Source organism: Polypterus senegalus, chromosome 17 (genome assembly GCF_016835505.1).
Source record: "Polypterus senegalus isolate Bchr_013 chromosome 17, ASM1683550v1, whole genome shotgun sequence".
In the NCBI taxonomy this organism is placed as follows: Eukaryota; Metazoa; Chordata; class Cladistia; order Polypteriformes; family Polypteridae; genus Polypterus; species Polypterus senegalus.
This window is the reverse complement of record NC_053170.1, coordinates 83,703,429-83,717,841: the sequence shown is the minus strand read 5'-3', so window position 1 is coordinate 83,717,841 and position 14,413 is coordinate 83,703,429.

Genomic DNA, 14,413 nt, shown 5'->3' with positions numbered 1-14,413 from the left:
AAGAGCTTTCCAGCGCGCGACTGAAGCCGCACTGCGCTGCGCAGCGCCACCTAACGCTTAGGAGGCATGACCATGACAACGTGTGTGCGCGCGCTCGCTTTATCCGTTCTTTCTCATATTCACCTCCCAAAGTAGCTTTTATTCACTCGTACGTTACTTTCTGCGATGCCAACGAGGTAGGTGCTATTATGTGAATGAGGTGTCTTCTCTTTTGAGAGTTTGGAGCGAGTATTTACCATTCATCGAATGAAGCAGACACACAAACTGGGTTGCTAGTTCAACAACCTCGTCTGTGATTTCGATAATGGTAGTTTCTTTCACTTAACCTGGAGAGTTTGTACATTTGTGTAGGTACGTTTCTGTCATTTCTTACTACAGAATTTATTCCCGTTTACTGGACGGCAAGCAGCTTTAAGAGGGTACTTCAAAAAATAATCTCTACACACCAGGAAAACACCTACAATATAAAGTCAAAAAGTCAAAGCGAACTTTATTGTCATCTCAACCATATACTGTACAAGTATACAGATAGACGAAATTGCGAAGCTCAGGATCCACAGTGTAACAACATGAAGTGCAAATAATAAATTAAAAATAGAATTAAAATTTAAAATTAAAACACAAACAAGTCAAGACATTGTGCAAAGACAAGAGAAAGAAGTAGCAGCAATATTGACGTGTAGTTAGCAATATGAACATTGATGCAATGTATGGTATTTGCAATCTAGATACATAAATATAGTCAATAGATATGTAATATGATAAATAAATAATAGATATAGATAATACAGAAATTCTCAGTGTATGATAATAGTTGTTTAGACACGTGTAAATAATGACAGGTCAGAATGTTTCACAGCAGAAGGATATCAAGAGTGTCCAAATACTTAAAGGTCAGTATGAGATTTTCTGTTCTTTTCTACATGCACACTCGTCTTTGCAGGAAAGTGGCCTGCATGTATAAAAGTTCTGTTTTTAGAGGTGGCTGAAACAGCGTGGAAGATCTCAGGGGGCAGCCTGGTGTTAAGGAGTCTGATAGCTTGGGGGTAGAAACTCTCCTGCAGCCTGGCAGATCTGGCTCTGATGCTGCAGTTTCTTCTCTTGGATGGCAGAAGTGTGAAAAGTCCATGTGAGGGGTGTAAGGGGTCCTGCACAATGCTGCAGGCCTTGCAGACATTGTGTTTGTAAAATATGTCCTGTAGTGAAGGGAGAGGCACCACAATAATGTTCTCTGCTGTCTTCACTATCCTTTGCAGGCGCTTGCGGTCGGATATATTGCAGTTGCCATAGCAGACAGTGATGCAGCTGGTCAGAACACTCTCAATGGTGCCTCTGTAGAACATGGTGAGGATGGAAGGGGGAAGACTTGCTCGTTTCAGCCGCCTCAGGAAGTGTACTCTCTGCTGGGCTTTCTTGATTAGTGATGAGGTGTTATGTGTCCACGTAAGTTCCTTAGTTATGTGCACACTGAGGAACTTGCTACTCCTAACAGTCTCTACATCTAAACCATTGATGCTGAGTGGGATGTGGGCAGGATGTGATTTTCTGAAGTCCATGATTATCTCTTTTGTCTTGTCGACATTGAGTGATAGATTGTTGTCTTCACACCATGCGGACAGCTGTTCCACCTCATCTCTATATGCTGTTTCATCATCCCTGCTTATCAGTCCCAGCACCGTCGTATCATCCGCAAACTTGATGATGTGGTTTGTGTTGTGCGTGGCTGTGCAGTCATGAGTCAGCAGGGTGAAGAGCATTGGACTAAGCATGCAGCCCTGCGGCGCTCTAGTGCTCAGTGTGATGTTGCTGGAAGTGTTGCAGCCCATCCGAACTGACTGGGCCTCTCTGTCAAGAAGTCCAGGATCCAATTGCAGAGGGTGGTGTTCAGGCCCAACCTGCTCAGTTTTACAACCTACTTTGGAGGGATGATTGTGTTGAAGGCAGAGCTAAAGTCTATGAATAGCATCCTGACATATAGGTCTTTTTTATCCAGATGTGTCAGGGAGATGTGAAGGGCAGAGCATATGGCATCCTCAGTTGACCTGTTTGAGCGGTATGCAAACTGAAGAGGGTCAAGCGAGGCAGGGAGATTCGTCTTTATGTGTGACATGACTAACCTTTCGAAGCACTTCAGGATGATTGGCGTGAGTGCAACTGGTCGGTAGTCATTCAAGCATTTCACTGATGACTTCTTCGGCACTGGTATGATGGTGGTCGACTTGAAGCATGCTGGGACTGACGACTGGCTCAGAGATATGTTGAAGATGTCTGTGAGGACATCAGCCAGTTGACTGGCACATTCTTTGAGCACACGACCAGGTATGTTGTCAGGTCCTGCAGCCTTTGCGTGGATTGACTCTGGATAGAGTCCTCCTCACATCTGGTATGGAGAGACAGAGTGCTTGGTCAGTGGAATGAGGTGTTGCTTTTCTCGCAGGATCTTTGTTCTGTGCCTCAAACCGTGCAAAGAAGTTGCTCAGCTCATCCGGTAGGGTGGCATCACCATCACTGCTGTGTGGGTTGTATTCAACTTACATACAGCGGATTCAGAAATTATCTGGACTCTTTCACTTTCTGCACACTTTATTGTTTTGTAGATTTAATTTTAAATGGATACTTTTGACATTTTTTCTCATCAATCTACACTCACTAATGCAAAATGCATGTTTTTAAAAAGGTTTACACATTTCTTAAAAATGAAAAACTGAGATCTGTCATTCATGTCAGTATTCAAACCCTTTGCTCTGGCACTCCAGGTTAATCCTGTTTGCTTGAATTCATCCTTGAGACGTGTCCAAAATGTGATTGGGCAAACTGAATTGATCGGACAGTGAAGTCCAAGGAACTCTCTGTAGGCCTCCACAAGCCAATTGTGAGGAGGCATAGATCAGGGCAATGAAATACATCCTATTTCTAAGGCTTTGGAGCACAGTGGCCTCAATAATTATGAAATGGAAGAAATTAACAACCGGCCAAACTGAGTAACTGGGCAAAAAGTGCCTTGGTCAGGGAGGTGACCACCAAGAACCCAATGGTCACTCTAACAGATCATCTGCTGAGATAGGAGAATTTGAAAGACGCACATCAGTCTGGCGTTTATGGCAGAGTGGCTAAGCAGTAGCCATTCTTGAATGAAATGCATTTAAAGGACTCTTGAACATCTGAGGAAGCAGATTGTCTGGTTAGATGACACTTTGGGCAGAACTCCGAGCTCTATGTCTGCAGAAGACCAGCCACTGTTCATCACCTGCCTAATGCCATCCCCACAGTGAAGAGTCATGGTGGCAGCATCATGCTATGGGGGTGTTTCTCAGTGGCAGGGACAGAGAGACTGGTCGGAAATGAGGAAAAGATGAATGCAGCCAAATATAGAGAGGTCTTTTAAAAAAAAAAAAAAAAACCTGCTCCAGAGTGCGTGTGACCTCAGACTGGGGTGGCTGTTCAGCTGTTAGCACGACAATGACCTGAAACATACAGCAATGATAGCGCTGGAGTGGCTTCAGGACAAGTCTCTGACAGTCCTTGAGGGGCCGAGCCACAACCTGGACTTAAACCCCATAGAACACCTGTGGGGAGACCTGAAGATGGCATTTTACAGACGCTTCCCTTCCAATCTAACAGAGCATGAAAGGATCTGCTAGGAAGAAGGGGATAAACTGTTCAAATCCAGGAGTGCAAAGTTTCTAGAGACTTACTTAAGAAGAATCAAAGCTGTAATTGCTGCCAGTGGGGCTTCTACAAAGAACTGAATTAATGGTCTGAATACTTCTATGAAGGAGAATGTTTTTGATCTTTAATCATTTTTAAGCTATCATAAACAATTAATTAATATATTTCTTAATTAATTAATACATTTCTGAAAACGTGTTCTCACTTTGTCATTATAGGTTATTGAGTTTAAGTTAATGGGCAAACACAGCAAATTTGTTCACAGTGCCCTGTGTACATCAGCTACTGTGGTCCTTCCATTATGACAGGAAAGGCTCACAGCCATCGGTCACAGTAGGTTTGCAGGTTCCTGCCACAGAATCTCGATTGGGGTCATGTCAGAACTTTAATTTTGCTTCTTCCTAGCCATTCAGCTGCAGAGTTGCTTTTGTGTTTTTTGTCGTCGTCCTGCTGCATAACCCAAATACGCCTTGGCCTCAGGTCATGGACAGATAACCAGACTTAATAACTTAACTTAATAACTATATAATAATATATAGCTAAAATAATATCTATGTAATAATATAGAATTATAATAATAATTATATAATAATAATAATAACTTAAGATAACTGAGTTTAGAATTCATGGTTTGTCCAATAATGGCGAGTCTTCCAGGTTCTGAGGCAGCAAAATATCCCCACCCCTCTGTTTTATTGTAGGTATCATGTTCTTATGGTTGGAGATGTTGGGACTAACAAAATGACAGGAGATAGAGCTGGAGGTGGCAGAGTTAAAGATGTTACGATTTGCACTGGGTGTGATGAGGATGGACAGGATTAGCAATGAGGTCATTAGAGGGTCAGCTCAAGTTGGATGGTTGGGAGACAAAGTCAGAGAGGCGAGATTGCGTTGGTTTGGACATGTGCGGAGGAGAGATGCTGGGTATACTGGGAGAAGGATGCAATGGATAGAGCTGCCAGGGAAGAGGAAAAGAGAAAGTTTATGGATGTGGTGAGAGAGAACATGCAGGTGATGGGAGTAACAGAACAAGATGATGAGGACAGGAAGACATGGAAGAAGATGATCTGCTGTGGCAGCCCCTAACGGGAGCAGCTGAAAGGAGAAGTAGATGTTTTTACTGTCTAACACTGTATTAGTTTTACAGCAAAGATAGTGTCGTCCACAGAATTCTTCCTTAGACTTGACCATCCATTGAACAATATTACAAAAGGACCGAGGATCATCCATTATTTGCAAATGCAAGCTGACTGCTGATGTTCCCCTTTAGGATAGCAAAGATTTCCACTTAACTGCTCTCCCATGATCCCCGTTTTTATTCAGTGTCTCTCTTATCGTGGAGTCATGTACACCGAGCTTAGCCGAGTCTAGAGAGGGCAACAGTTCCTTAGATGTTCTTCTGGAAACCCCTGTGACTTCAGAAATGGGTTGTTACTCTGCCCTTGGGGTCAATTTTGGGATGCTGGCTTTTCCTGAGAAGATCCACCACTGTTCCAGATGTTCTCCATTTAACGATAATGACTCTCACAGTCGTGCAGGGGAGCCCCAGAAATGGCTCTGTAACCCCTTCCTGATAACTAAGTTTCCACAACTTTTTTTCTCATCTTTTCCTGAATTTCTTTTGATTGAGGTACAACAGTGTTCTTGTAGAAACCTTGTGGTGATGACTTCACTCTGATTTATATGGCGAGGTTTAGACTTGACAGGGCTGGCTGCAGTCTATCAGTTAAGTCTGATCAGCTCCTTGAGTTTGTGAGTAACTAAGGGGGCAATTACCTTTTCACATGGGCAATACATACTGTACTCTGTACAGCAATTTCTAAATTGGTACATAATATATTTACAGTATGTTATATAGTATGTTTACTCTGGTTCCCATTAATCGACATTACAGTTTACCTGAACATTTGAAGCCATTCATTGTGACAAATATACAAAGATAGAGGATGTCAGGAATGGGACAAACACCATTACAAAACACTGAATGTTAGAGTGTGTGTATATATATATATATATATATATATATATATATATATATATACATACACACACACATACAGTATATATATATATACTGCTCAAAAAAATGAAAGCATCAAGTCAATGAAACTTGTGGGCTATTGATCTGGTCAGTTAAGTTGCAGAGGGGGTTGTTCATCAATTTCAGCTGCTTTGGTGTTCATGAAATTAACAACAGGTGCACTAGAGGGGAAACAATGAGAGGACCCCCAAAACAGGAATGGTTTAACAGGAGGAGGCCACTGACATTTTTCCCTCATTTTACATTTGGCTACGGTCAGTGTCGCTACTGGTAGCAGGAGGTGATACCTGGACGCTACAGAGGTGGCACAGGTAGACCGATTTTTCCAGAATGACAGGCACATCAATACGTGCCATTGCCAAAAGGTTTGCTGTGTCTCCCAGCACAGTCTCAAGGGCATGGAGGAGATTCCAGGAGACAGGCAGTTACTTTAGGAGAGCTGGACAGGGCCGTAGAAGGTCCTTAATTCATCAGCCAGACCCACAGGTATCTGCTCCTTTGGGCAAGGAGGGACAGGATGTGCTTTTCTCAGATGAGAGCAGGTTCACTCTGAGCACATGTGACAGATGTGAAAGGGTCTGGAGAAGCCGTGGAGAATGTTATGCTGCCTCTAACATCGTTCAGCATGACCGGTTTGGTGGTGGGTTAGTGATGGTCTGGGGAGGCATATCCATGGAGGGACACATGGACCTCTACAGAATAGACAACAGCACCTTGACTGCCATTAGGTATTGGGATGAAATCCTTGGACCCATTGTCAGACCCTATGCTGGTGCAATGGCTCCTGGGTTCCTCCTGGTGCATGACAACAATGCCCGGCCTCATGTGGCGAGAGAATGCAGACAGTTCCTGGAGGAAGAAGGAATTGATACCATTGACTGGCCCCCACGCTCACTCGCCTGATCTCAACCCAATCCAATACAACACCTCTGGGACATTACGTTTTGGTTCATCCGACACCACCATGTTGCACCTCAGACTGTTAGTGATGCCCTGGTCCAGAACTGGGAGGAGATGCCCAGGACACCATCTGTGGTCTCATTAGGAGCATGCGCCTGACATTGTGATGCATGCATACAAGCACGGGGGGTGTGGGGGCCATACAATCTACCAAGTACGATTTGGAGTTGCTGCAATGAAATTTCGGCTAAATGGACGAGCCTGCCTCATCATTTTTTCACTTTGATTTTCAGGGTGTCTTTGAATTCAGCCCCCTATAGGTTGATAATTTTCATTTCCATCAAACGATGTGGAATCCTTTCGTTCCTAACACATTACCATAGCAGTAGAGATAGCCAGGAGGATATTTTTTTTCCCCCATTGTGTTTTCAAAGTGTTCCCCATTGCTTTGAAGCAATAACGACTTTATGGGGGAGATCATTGCTTCAATGTGGTGCAATGCGCAGTGGTAATGAAGAGTGATGAGCGGTGTGAAGTATAGAGTTCACCACTAACTCTCCACAGTCCAATCTACTAACAGATTTATAAGATGGCGCCAGTGCTTGTGGCGAACCAATCAGCACAACTCATCGCCTGAGCCCCACCCACAACATTTCCTGGTTGAATGAAAACTACATACCTGGAGTAGGAGTTAAAGAAAAAAAAAAAGTACCAGGAACTACAAATGGCCCAAGCTCCTGCTGTGGGAATGTTACAAACAGTCATGGGTTGCTAAAACGTCTCCAGTTCCTATGGTAGGGAAGCACTCATTGCCTCCAGAGTTAGTGATTGCAATCTGGTGTTGCCATTGTAATCTCTAGTCTTTGCCACACCATCACAACCTGCCCCCCCACTGCTACGCATTCATATTTGCATCTGTGTGAGTCCGTTTTTTTCACATGGGGGTGGAAGGGTCAGTGCTCCTAACTTTACAGCTGACACAAAGCTCATCGTGAATTAGAATCTTTAATTGTATTTAGTCTATGCTGTTACGATGGAAGTTATATGTTTATTTCCCCCCAAATTCTGCCCTACTCCAAGATTTGTACCTTTAATTTCCACATTCTTATTGTGAACAATTCATTTTTCATTTGAATCGACTTTTGATTTGCTTTTCTTATGTTTGAACAATGTCCACTTTGTGCGCTCGGAGCACTGCTGTCTTAGGGACGTTGTTTGGTTGTGGTTGCTGCTGTGTTTGAAGGTTCTGACAGGGGAAGAAGGTCAGTGCCCCCTGGTAGTCCACGACTAAGGGTTACTATGATTTACGGTTCTTAGGTTCATCTTGCACTTTTGAATTCCACCTATGAACTAATTTGACGTTTCTGTGTCTGGCATTTGGTGTCCTTTGATCTCCAGGTATAAACTTTTGTCCCATTTATTGACTTCATTCATTACACACAATTTTCCACTTTACATTTACAGTGAAATTTGGAACTACTAGCCAGGCAAAGCCAGGAAGCAAGGCTAGAGTTTCTCTTTCAGCGAGTGGAGTGAAATTCTACATACAGACAATGAAACGGCACCGTGCATGTTGTGATGGGGAGCACACTTGCCTTTCAAAGAACAAATCTCGATTCCATTCCCACCCATTACATTTAAGTTTTTCTTCTAATCAAGCATTTCCTTTACTATTTTTATCCTGGCCTGGTGGGGGCCATATTGTCTTTGTGCCAGTTTGCCTCTGAAAGAAAACCCAAGAACATTGCATAAAAGGACACTTGCCAATTTTACCAGCAGTCAGGTACCACATATGCAAGAGGTTTATCTATACTAATAAAAGGCAAAGCCCTCACTGACTGACTCATCACTAATTCTCCAACTTCCCGTGAAGGTAGAAGGCTGAAATTTGTCAGGCTCATTCCTTACAGCTTACTTACAAAAGTTAGGCAGGTTTCATTTCGAAATTCTACGCATAACGGTCATAACTGGAACCTACTTTCGACCATATATACGGCCATAGCCTGCAGCTTGGTCACCATGTGAGGCGGAGTTGCTTCCCGCATCATCACGCCTCCCACGTAATTGAGTGTCTGCCCATATAAGGTAAATATTTGCGGGTGAAAGACTGTGCTTATGCAAATGAAGATGAGATGGTCAGGGAGACACGCTGCCGCTAAATATTTGCGGGTGAAGGACTGTGCTTAGCATATTCATTAGTGCAGCTACTGCGGAAACCCTCTGACGCTGAACAAGCCTTTGTACACATATCAATAGGAAAGCAGGGTGTAAAGCTTAACTTTAAAATAGGTTCATAGACAGGCTGCCGCTAAATATTCGCAGGCAAATCCACAACTTAATACTGAGAATGCCTGTTAAACATCTTAGCTTCACGAGTACCGATTTGGGTAGTGAACATTTTGATGAATGAAACCTGTTAAAAAAATGCATTACACAATTGAGAAGGCAGCAAAAGAATATGAAGCGAGTGACGCATACACGCATATTCATTAATGCAGCTACTGTGGAAACAAAGCACGATGTAAACCTAAAGTTTAAATTAAGTTCATAGACGGGCTGCCGCTGGCATTTGTCATGCCTACGATGAATATGATATTCACGAGATGCAAGTTTAATGAGAAGACGAGAGGTATAAACGAGACTTTTGATCACTTTGTAACAGAGTTAAACTTGCTGGTAAAGGACTGTGCTTATGCAAACGAATAGGAAAGCAGGGTGTAAAGCTTAACTTTAAATTAGGTTCATAGACAGGCTGCCGCTAAATATTCGCAGGCAAATCTACAATTTAATACTGGCAATGCCTGTTAAACATCTTAGATTCACAAGCAGCGATTTGGGTAGTGAACACTTCGATGAATGAGACCTGTTATCTTTGCAACGGTTCACAAACACGGAATGTAACTTGAACACAACACGTCCTCCACATACAAACCTGATTGAAAGAAATAATGATAATCAAATCCTTGATGACAGCAAAACAATTACATTGACAATCATGTTACGTTATTTTTAAAATGTTTCCTTTTCTTTTTCATAACTTCCGTGGGTATTTTGCTAGTGGGTAATAAACTTTGATGATATACCATTCATGATTACTCTTTACCTTTATATTTTCTCACCCGGGCAATGCTGGGTGACACAGCTACCATCCAATATTAATGAATTGAGACATTGGAATGGGCAAGCCAAAGCACGAGTTAGCCAGACGTTAACTTTACTGTGCACGCTAAGCTCAGTCGAGAAGTGTGACTTGTGTTTTATTTTTATTTATATTGTTCATTTAGTTCTTGTTTTTAAAGGAAAATCATTCAGTAAGCTTTGTGAGGGAGCCATTACACCGCATACAATGTAGTAAATAAACACATTAGCAGTTTCCCCAGTATCTTGCCGGCAGTGACAAACTGTAACCCAAGAGACTGCAGTTCAATCTCCATTACCTCAATGAGACCCTTAGGGAGTCACTTAGGTTGCCATTGCTCCCTCTAGAGAACCACAGAAACAAGTGCTGTGCGACTTGTAAATGACTTTTGATAAACATGTAAGCTGCTTAAAAGTGTGAGGCAGACGTTCCACAGAATGATGATTCTCTCGTTCATCCACCTAACTGGCGTCATTTACTTCATTTCAGGGTTGTGCCTAACTACCTACCATAAGCAACATGGCGTAGTTGGCAAGAATGACCCTAGAGAGGATAGCAGTCCACCGAGTTCAGGCTTAGTTCACATTCACACAGATATACATTTGAAAATGCTGTTTTCGTTGTAAAAGTTTTCTATCCCCACAAGTGTTTTTATAGATTTTTTTTTTTGTTTTAATTTGTCATCAAAAATGAAACGGCAAACAACCATAAATCTTAACTACTGACCAAGTGTGTTTTTATCGGCCAAGTACACCATTTACAAAGCAGAAAAAAGCAAAATGGACATCTTTGTCTGGGGAGATGATGAAGTACGAATGCCTTTAAGGGTAAAGGGCGAGTAGAAGCTTACCAAAACACAGACTGGAAAGTCCTGCTGAAAGAAATCGAGCGAAACATTCGAGTGTCGCACCACCTGTTATCAGCTAATGTCAACAGTACAGGTGAGGAAACTACCGGAACAAATGGAAGTCATCTCACGACAGTCACAGAGCAGCTCCGTCCTCTCCATTCATATTGCTACACGAGACCCAGCATTTTCAAATGAACACGCTTTAATGACCTCTTGGGCACGGCCATCAGCAGTGTGTCTCTGCGGAGAGTGTCGACCTTGTTGAGAGATTTACTTACCTCGGCAGTGACATTCATGTCTTTGGTGACTCTTCCTATGAAAGCAGTAGACGAATTGGGAGAGCATTGGGGGTCATGAGGTCTTTGGAAAGGGGTGTGTGGCGCTCCTGATATCTCTGCAAAAGGACGAAGGTCCAAGTCTTTAGAGTCCTGGTGCTTCCTGTCTTGCTATATGGTTGTGAGACATGGACGCTATCCAGTGACCTGACATGAAGACTGGACTCCTTCTGTACTGTGTCTCTCTGGAAAATCCTGGGGTACCACTGGTTTGACTTTGTGTCACCTTATGGAGTCCCGAATGAGGCACATTACCTGCATTGTGAGGGAGCATCAGTTACGGCACTACGGCCATGTGGTGTGATTCCCCGAAAATGATCCAGCTCATAGGATCTTCATTGTGGGGGACCCAAGTGACTGGACCAGCCCAAGGGGTCACCCACATAACACCTGGCAGGGACAGATAGAGGGCCATTTCCGGAGGGTGGGACTGGACCGCATATCTGCCTTGGGGGTTGCCAACTGGGATCCCAAGCTGTTTCGTCGTATAGTGGGTGAGGCAATGCACTGTACCAGTGCCTGCTCCCCAACTTGACTTGACTTGACACTTTGGAAAACCTTTTCGAAGTAAAACCATTTTTCAGTGCGGAAGAAAGGCCGTAACAAACAATCGTTTTTTCTTTTTCAAATGTATTTGTGCTCGTGTGGACAAGGTCTAAGAGTAACCGGTCAACCTCTTTATTTGGGATGTGGCAGGAAACTGGTATATGGCTTCTCTTTTTACCAGCAGCAAACGTGAAGGCCAGATTGGTTTTGTTTGGTTGGTTTATTGAATATGCAATTAAAAGGTTACGTTTTACAAAAATTTGCAGTCCGTGACATATAACAAAAATAAGAACAATTTCATTACAACACAAATGGCGCTATCGGGGCGGTTGGCAGGTGAAAGCCCCTGAGGTTAAATAACACAAGTGCTGGGTCGGGAGTGGGGATTTTGTTCTGTTCTGTTCTGTTTTGTACACATGGCTCCTCAGCACAGGTCCCCAGACGGACTACCACGGGGCACACTGAAGACAGCGGGCACCGGATGTTGCGCAGCAGTTTGTGTGTAAGGAAAATATGTTGGACAACAAAGAGAGGAAAGAAAGAACAGTGGAATGCTCTGCCAGTTTCACACATTCCAAACAACTTGGTCCTTTCATTCATTAAGCAGTGGGAACATCGAGTCAAATAAAATAAATAATAATTACAGCAGCAAGCAGTGTGTCACAGCCACGGCATTTAGGTTTCTAAAGTACAGCCAATAAGGAAAAACACAAAAGACATGCAGCGATACACACAGGCATTCCAGTGAGTGTGTCTCACTTCTCGCGTCCTGAGAAAAGGAGTGGGCCATAGAGGCAGGGTCCCCATGGTCACCAGACACCAGGCAGACTGGGGGCTTCTGCTTTTTTTTTTTTTATGCGACTACACAGCACACTCCTCACCCCCTTAATCATAAGACAGTGCACTCTACGAAAGGTGCTAGAGAGCAGAACGTAACAGCAGAATGGCTTTAAGGGATCAGGTGTGAGCGGAGAGTGGGGTGGTCAACTGCTCGCACTTCCATTCTGAGCACGGATATCACGGGACATCTGGGTGCAGGCCTCACCAAGAAGAAGAAGAGAAGTGAAGGTTGTTGCCCCACCAAAGCAGTGCAAGCTCAAGTACATGTTAAGTCTTTAAGGTGCGACGTAATTGCAGACACCACGACAAGTGGCACCTGACTCCCCGACCTCCATCAGAGCAAGGTGGCAGCTTGCCTTTGAAACCTAAGGAACTCTGAAGGTCTGCCTGAGTATCAACACTTGGAGTTCTTTTCACATTGGCTGATTGTGCAGCTTGCCGGGTCATACAAATGTGGGACAAGGTGGAGAATGATGAATCAAGAGTTCCCAGAGTTCTCACATTCAAAAAAAGAAAAGAAAAGGAAAAAAAAGTGTCTGGGGTCCTGAGAGTGGACTGCCTTCAATGCTGGTGCCAGGAACTCCCTCAGTGGTAGACACATATGCTTCGGGATTGACAAGAAGAGAGAAGAACACACTGCAGAAACCCGGCACTTCTGTGTGAGCAACTCGCCTTACTGATCCCTAGAAATATTCTCCATTCAGATTCATCTTCAGCCATCAGAGGTTTTCGGAGGGAGACTGGGACGTCACTGAAGAGACTGAGATGCTGTCTGAACAAGCCTAGAATGTGGTTACAAATGATCTGTTTAAGGAATTGTTGGACAAGGCTAGCAAGGTGCTGACATTGTACTGGGATGTGGGGTAGTGCAGAGGCCTAGGCCATGTGTGTGGTCAAGGTATACACATTGTGAAGATGTCTAACATCCCAAAGTGTAGCCACAACATAACGGGAGAAGGCTGGGGCCGTGTGCCTATAATGTTACATCTGGAATGTTTGTGGCTAAGTCAATAGCAGGGCACATCACCCAGGGCTTCTGAGGTGCTTAGAACATCACTACATACATCTGCAACAACAATGGGGTAAATGCGTTTGATTCTGTTTAAGCAATGTGTTGTTCATTTTCATCTTGATCATCACTACATAAAGTACACGTAGACCAAGGCTGGGCACTGTCAGGACAGTTACATCTAAAACAACCCTGGATATATCTACATTCTGACCAGAACACTCTGGCAGCATAACCACAATGCTACAGGTAATATGTAGAGCTTTCCCACACACACCCAGCAGAAGGGCAGAGCAGAGACGTAGTCATCTTAAATACCACCAGCAGTATCTGGACACCGACTAGGATCCTCCAACAACATGCCCACTATGACGCAGAAGATGTTTAAAACATCACCACATACAATATACCTAGAACACCACCAAGGAACACCCTTGACGTTCCATCTAAAGATTCCTGGGTAGAACACTCCTGCGGAATATCCACAAATTGTAAGGAAATATCTAGAACATACCCATCTATTGTCACATCGGGATAAGGCAAACCCATGGCACTACATATTTCCTGTGGATGATTAGCACATTCCTGTAACACACCTACAGTGTTTAGAACATGGCCACATATGCCTAGGTCAAGACGGGGGCAAACCCTTGCTGTGACATCTAGTTATATCCTGCACATTTCTTCAGTATACATACAGTACATCTAGAACATGTATGCAATAACTTCTCAATCTCTTGATATACTTAGGTACTGATTAGGACTTTCCTGCTACATACACTCGGTTGAACCTTAACCCCTGGAACAACCCATACCGGTGTAGAAAACGTCTAGGGCATCAATACATATACCTGGAACAAGGGTAAAGTACTCCTATGTGAAAATATCTCAACGCCTGGATACATCTACATTAGGACATTCCTGTTGCATACCCACAGTTGCACCATCACACCTACCATAGCAGTGTCATAAATGTCTAGAAAATGGGAGTCCTAATATCAAGACATTTGATGGATATATTTAGGTGATGACTAGGACATTTCTTCTTCAAAAGTATAGGAGATGACCAAATGTCTTAAACAAG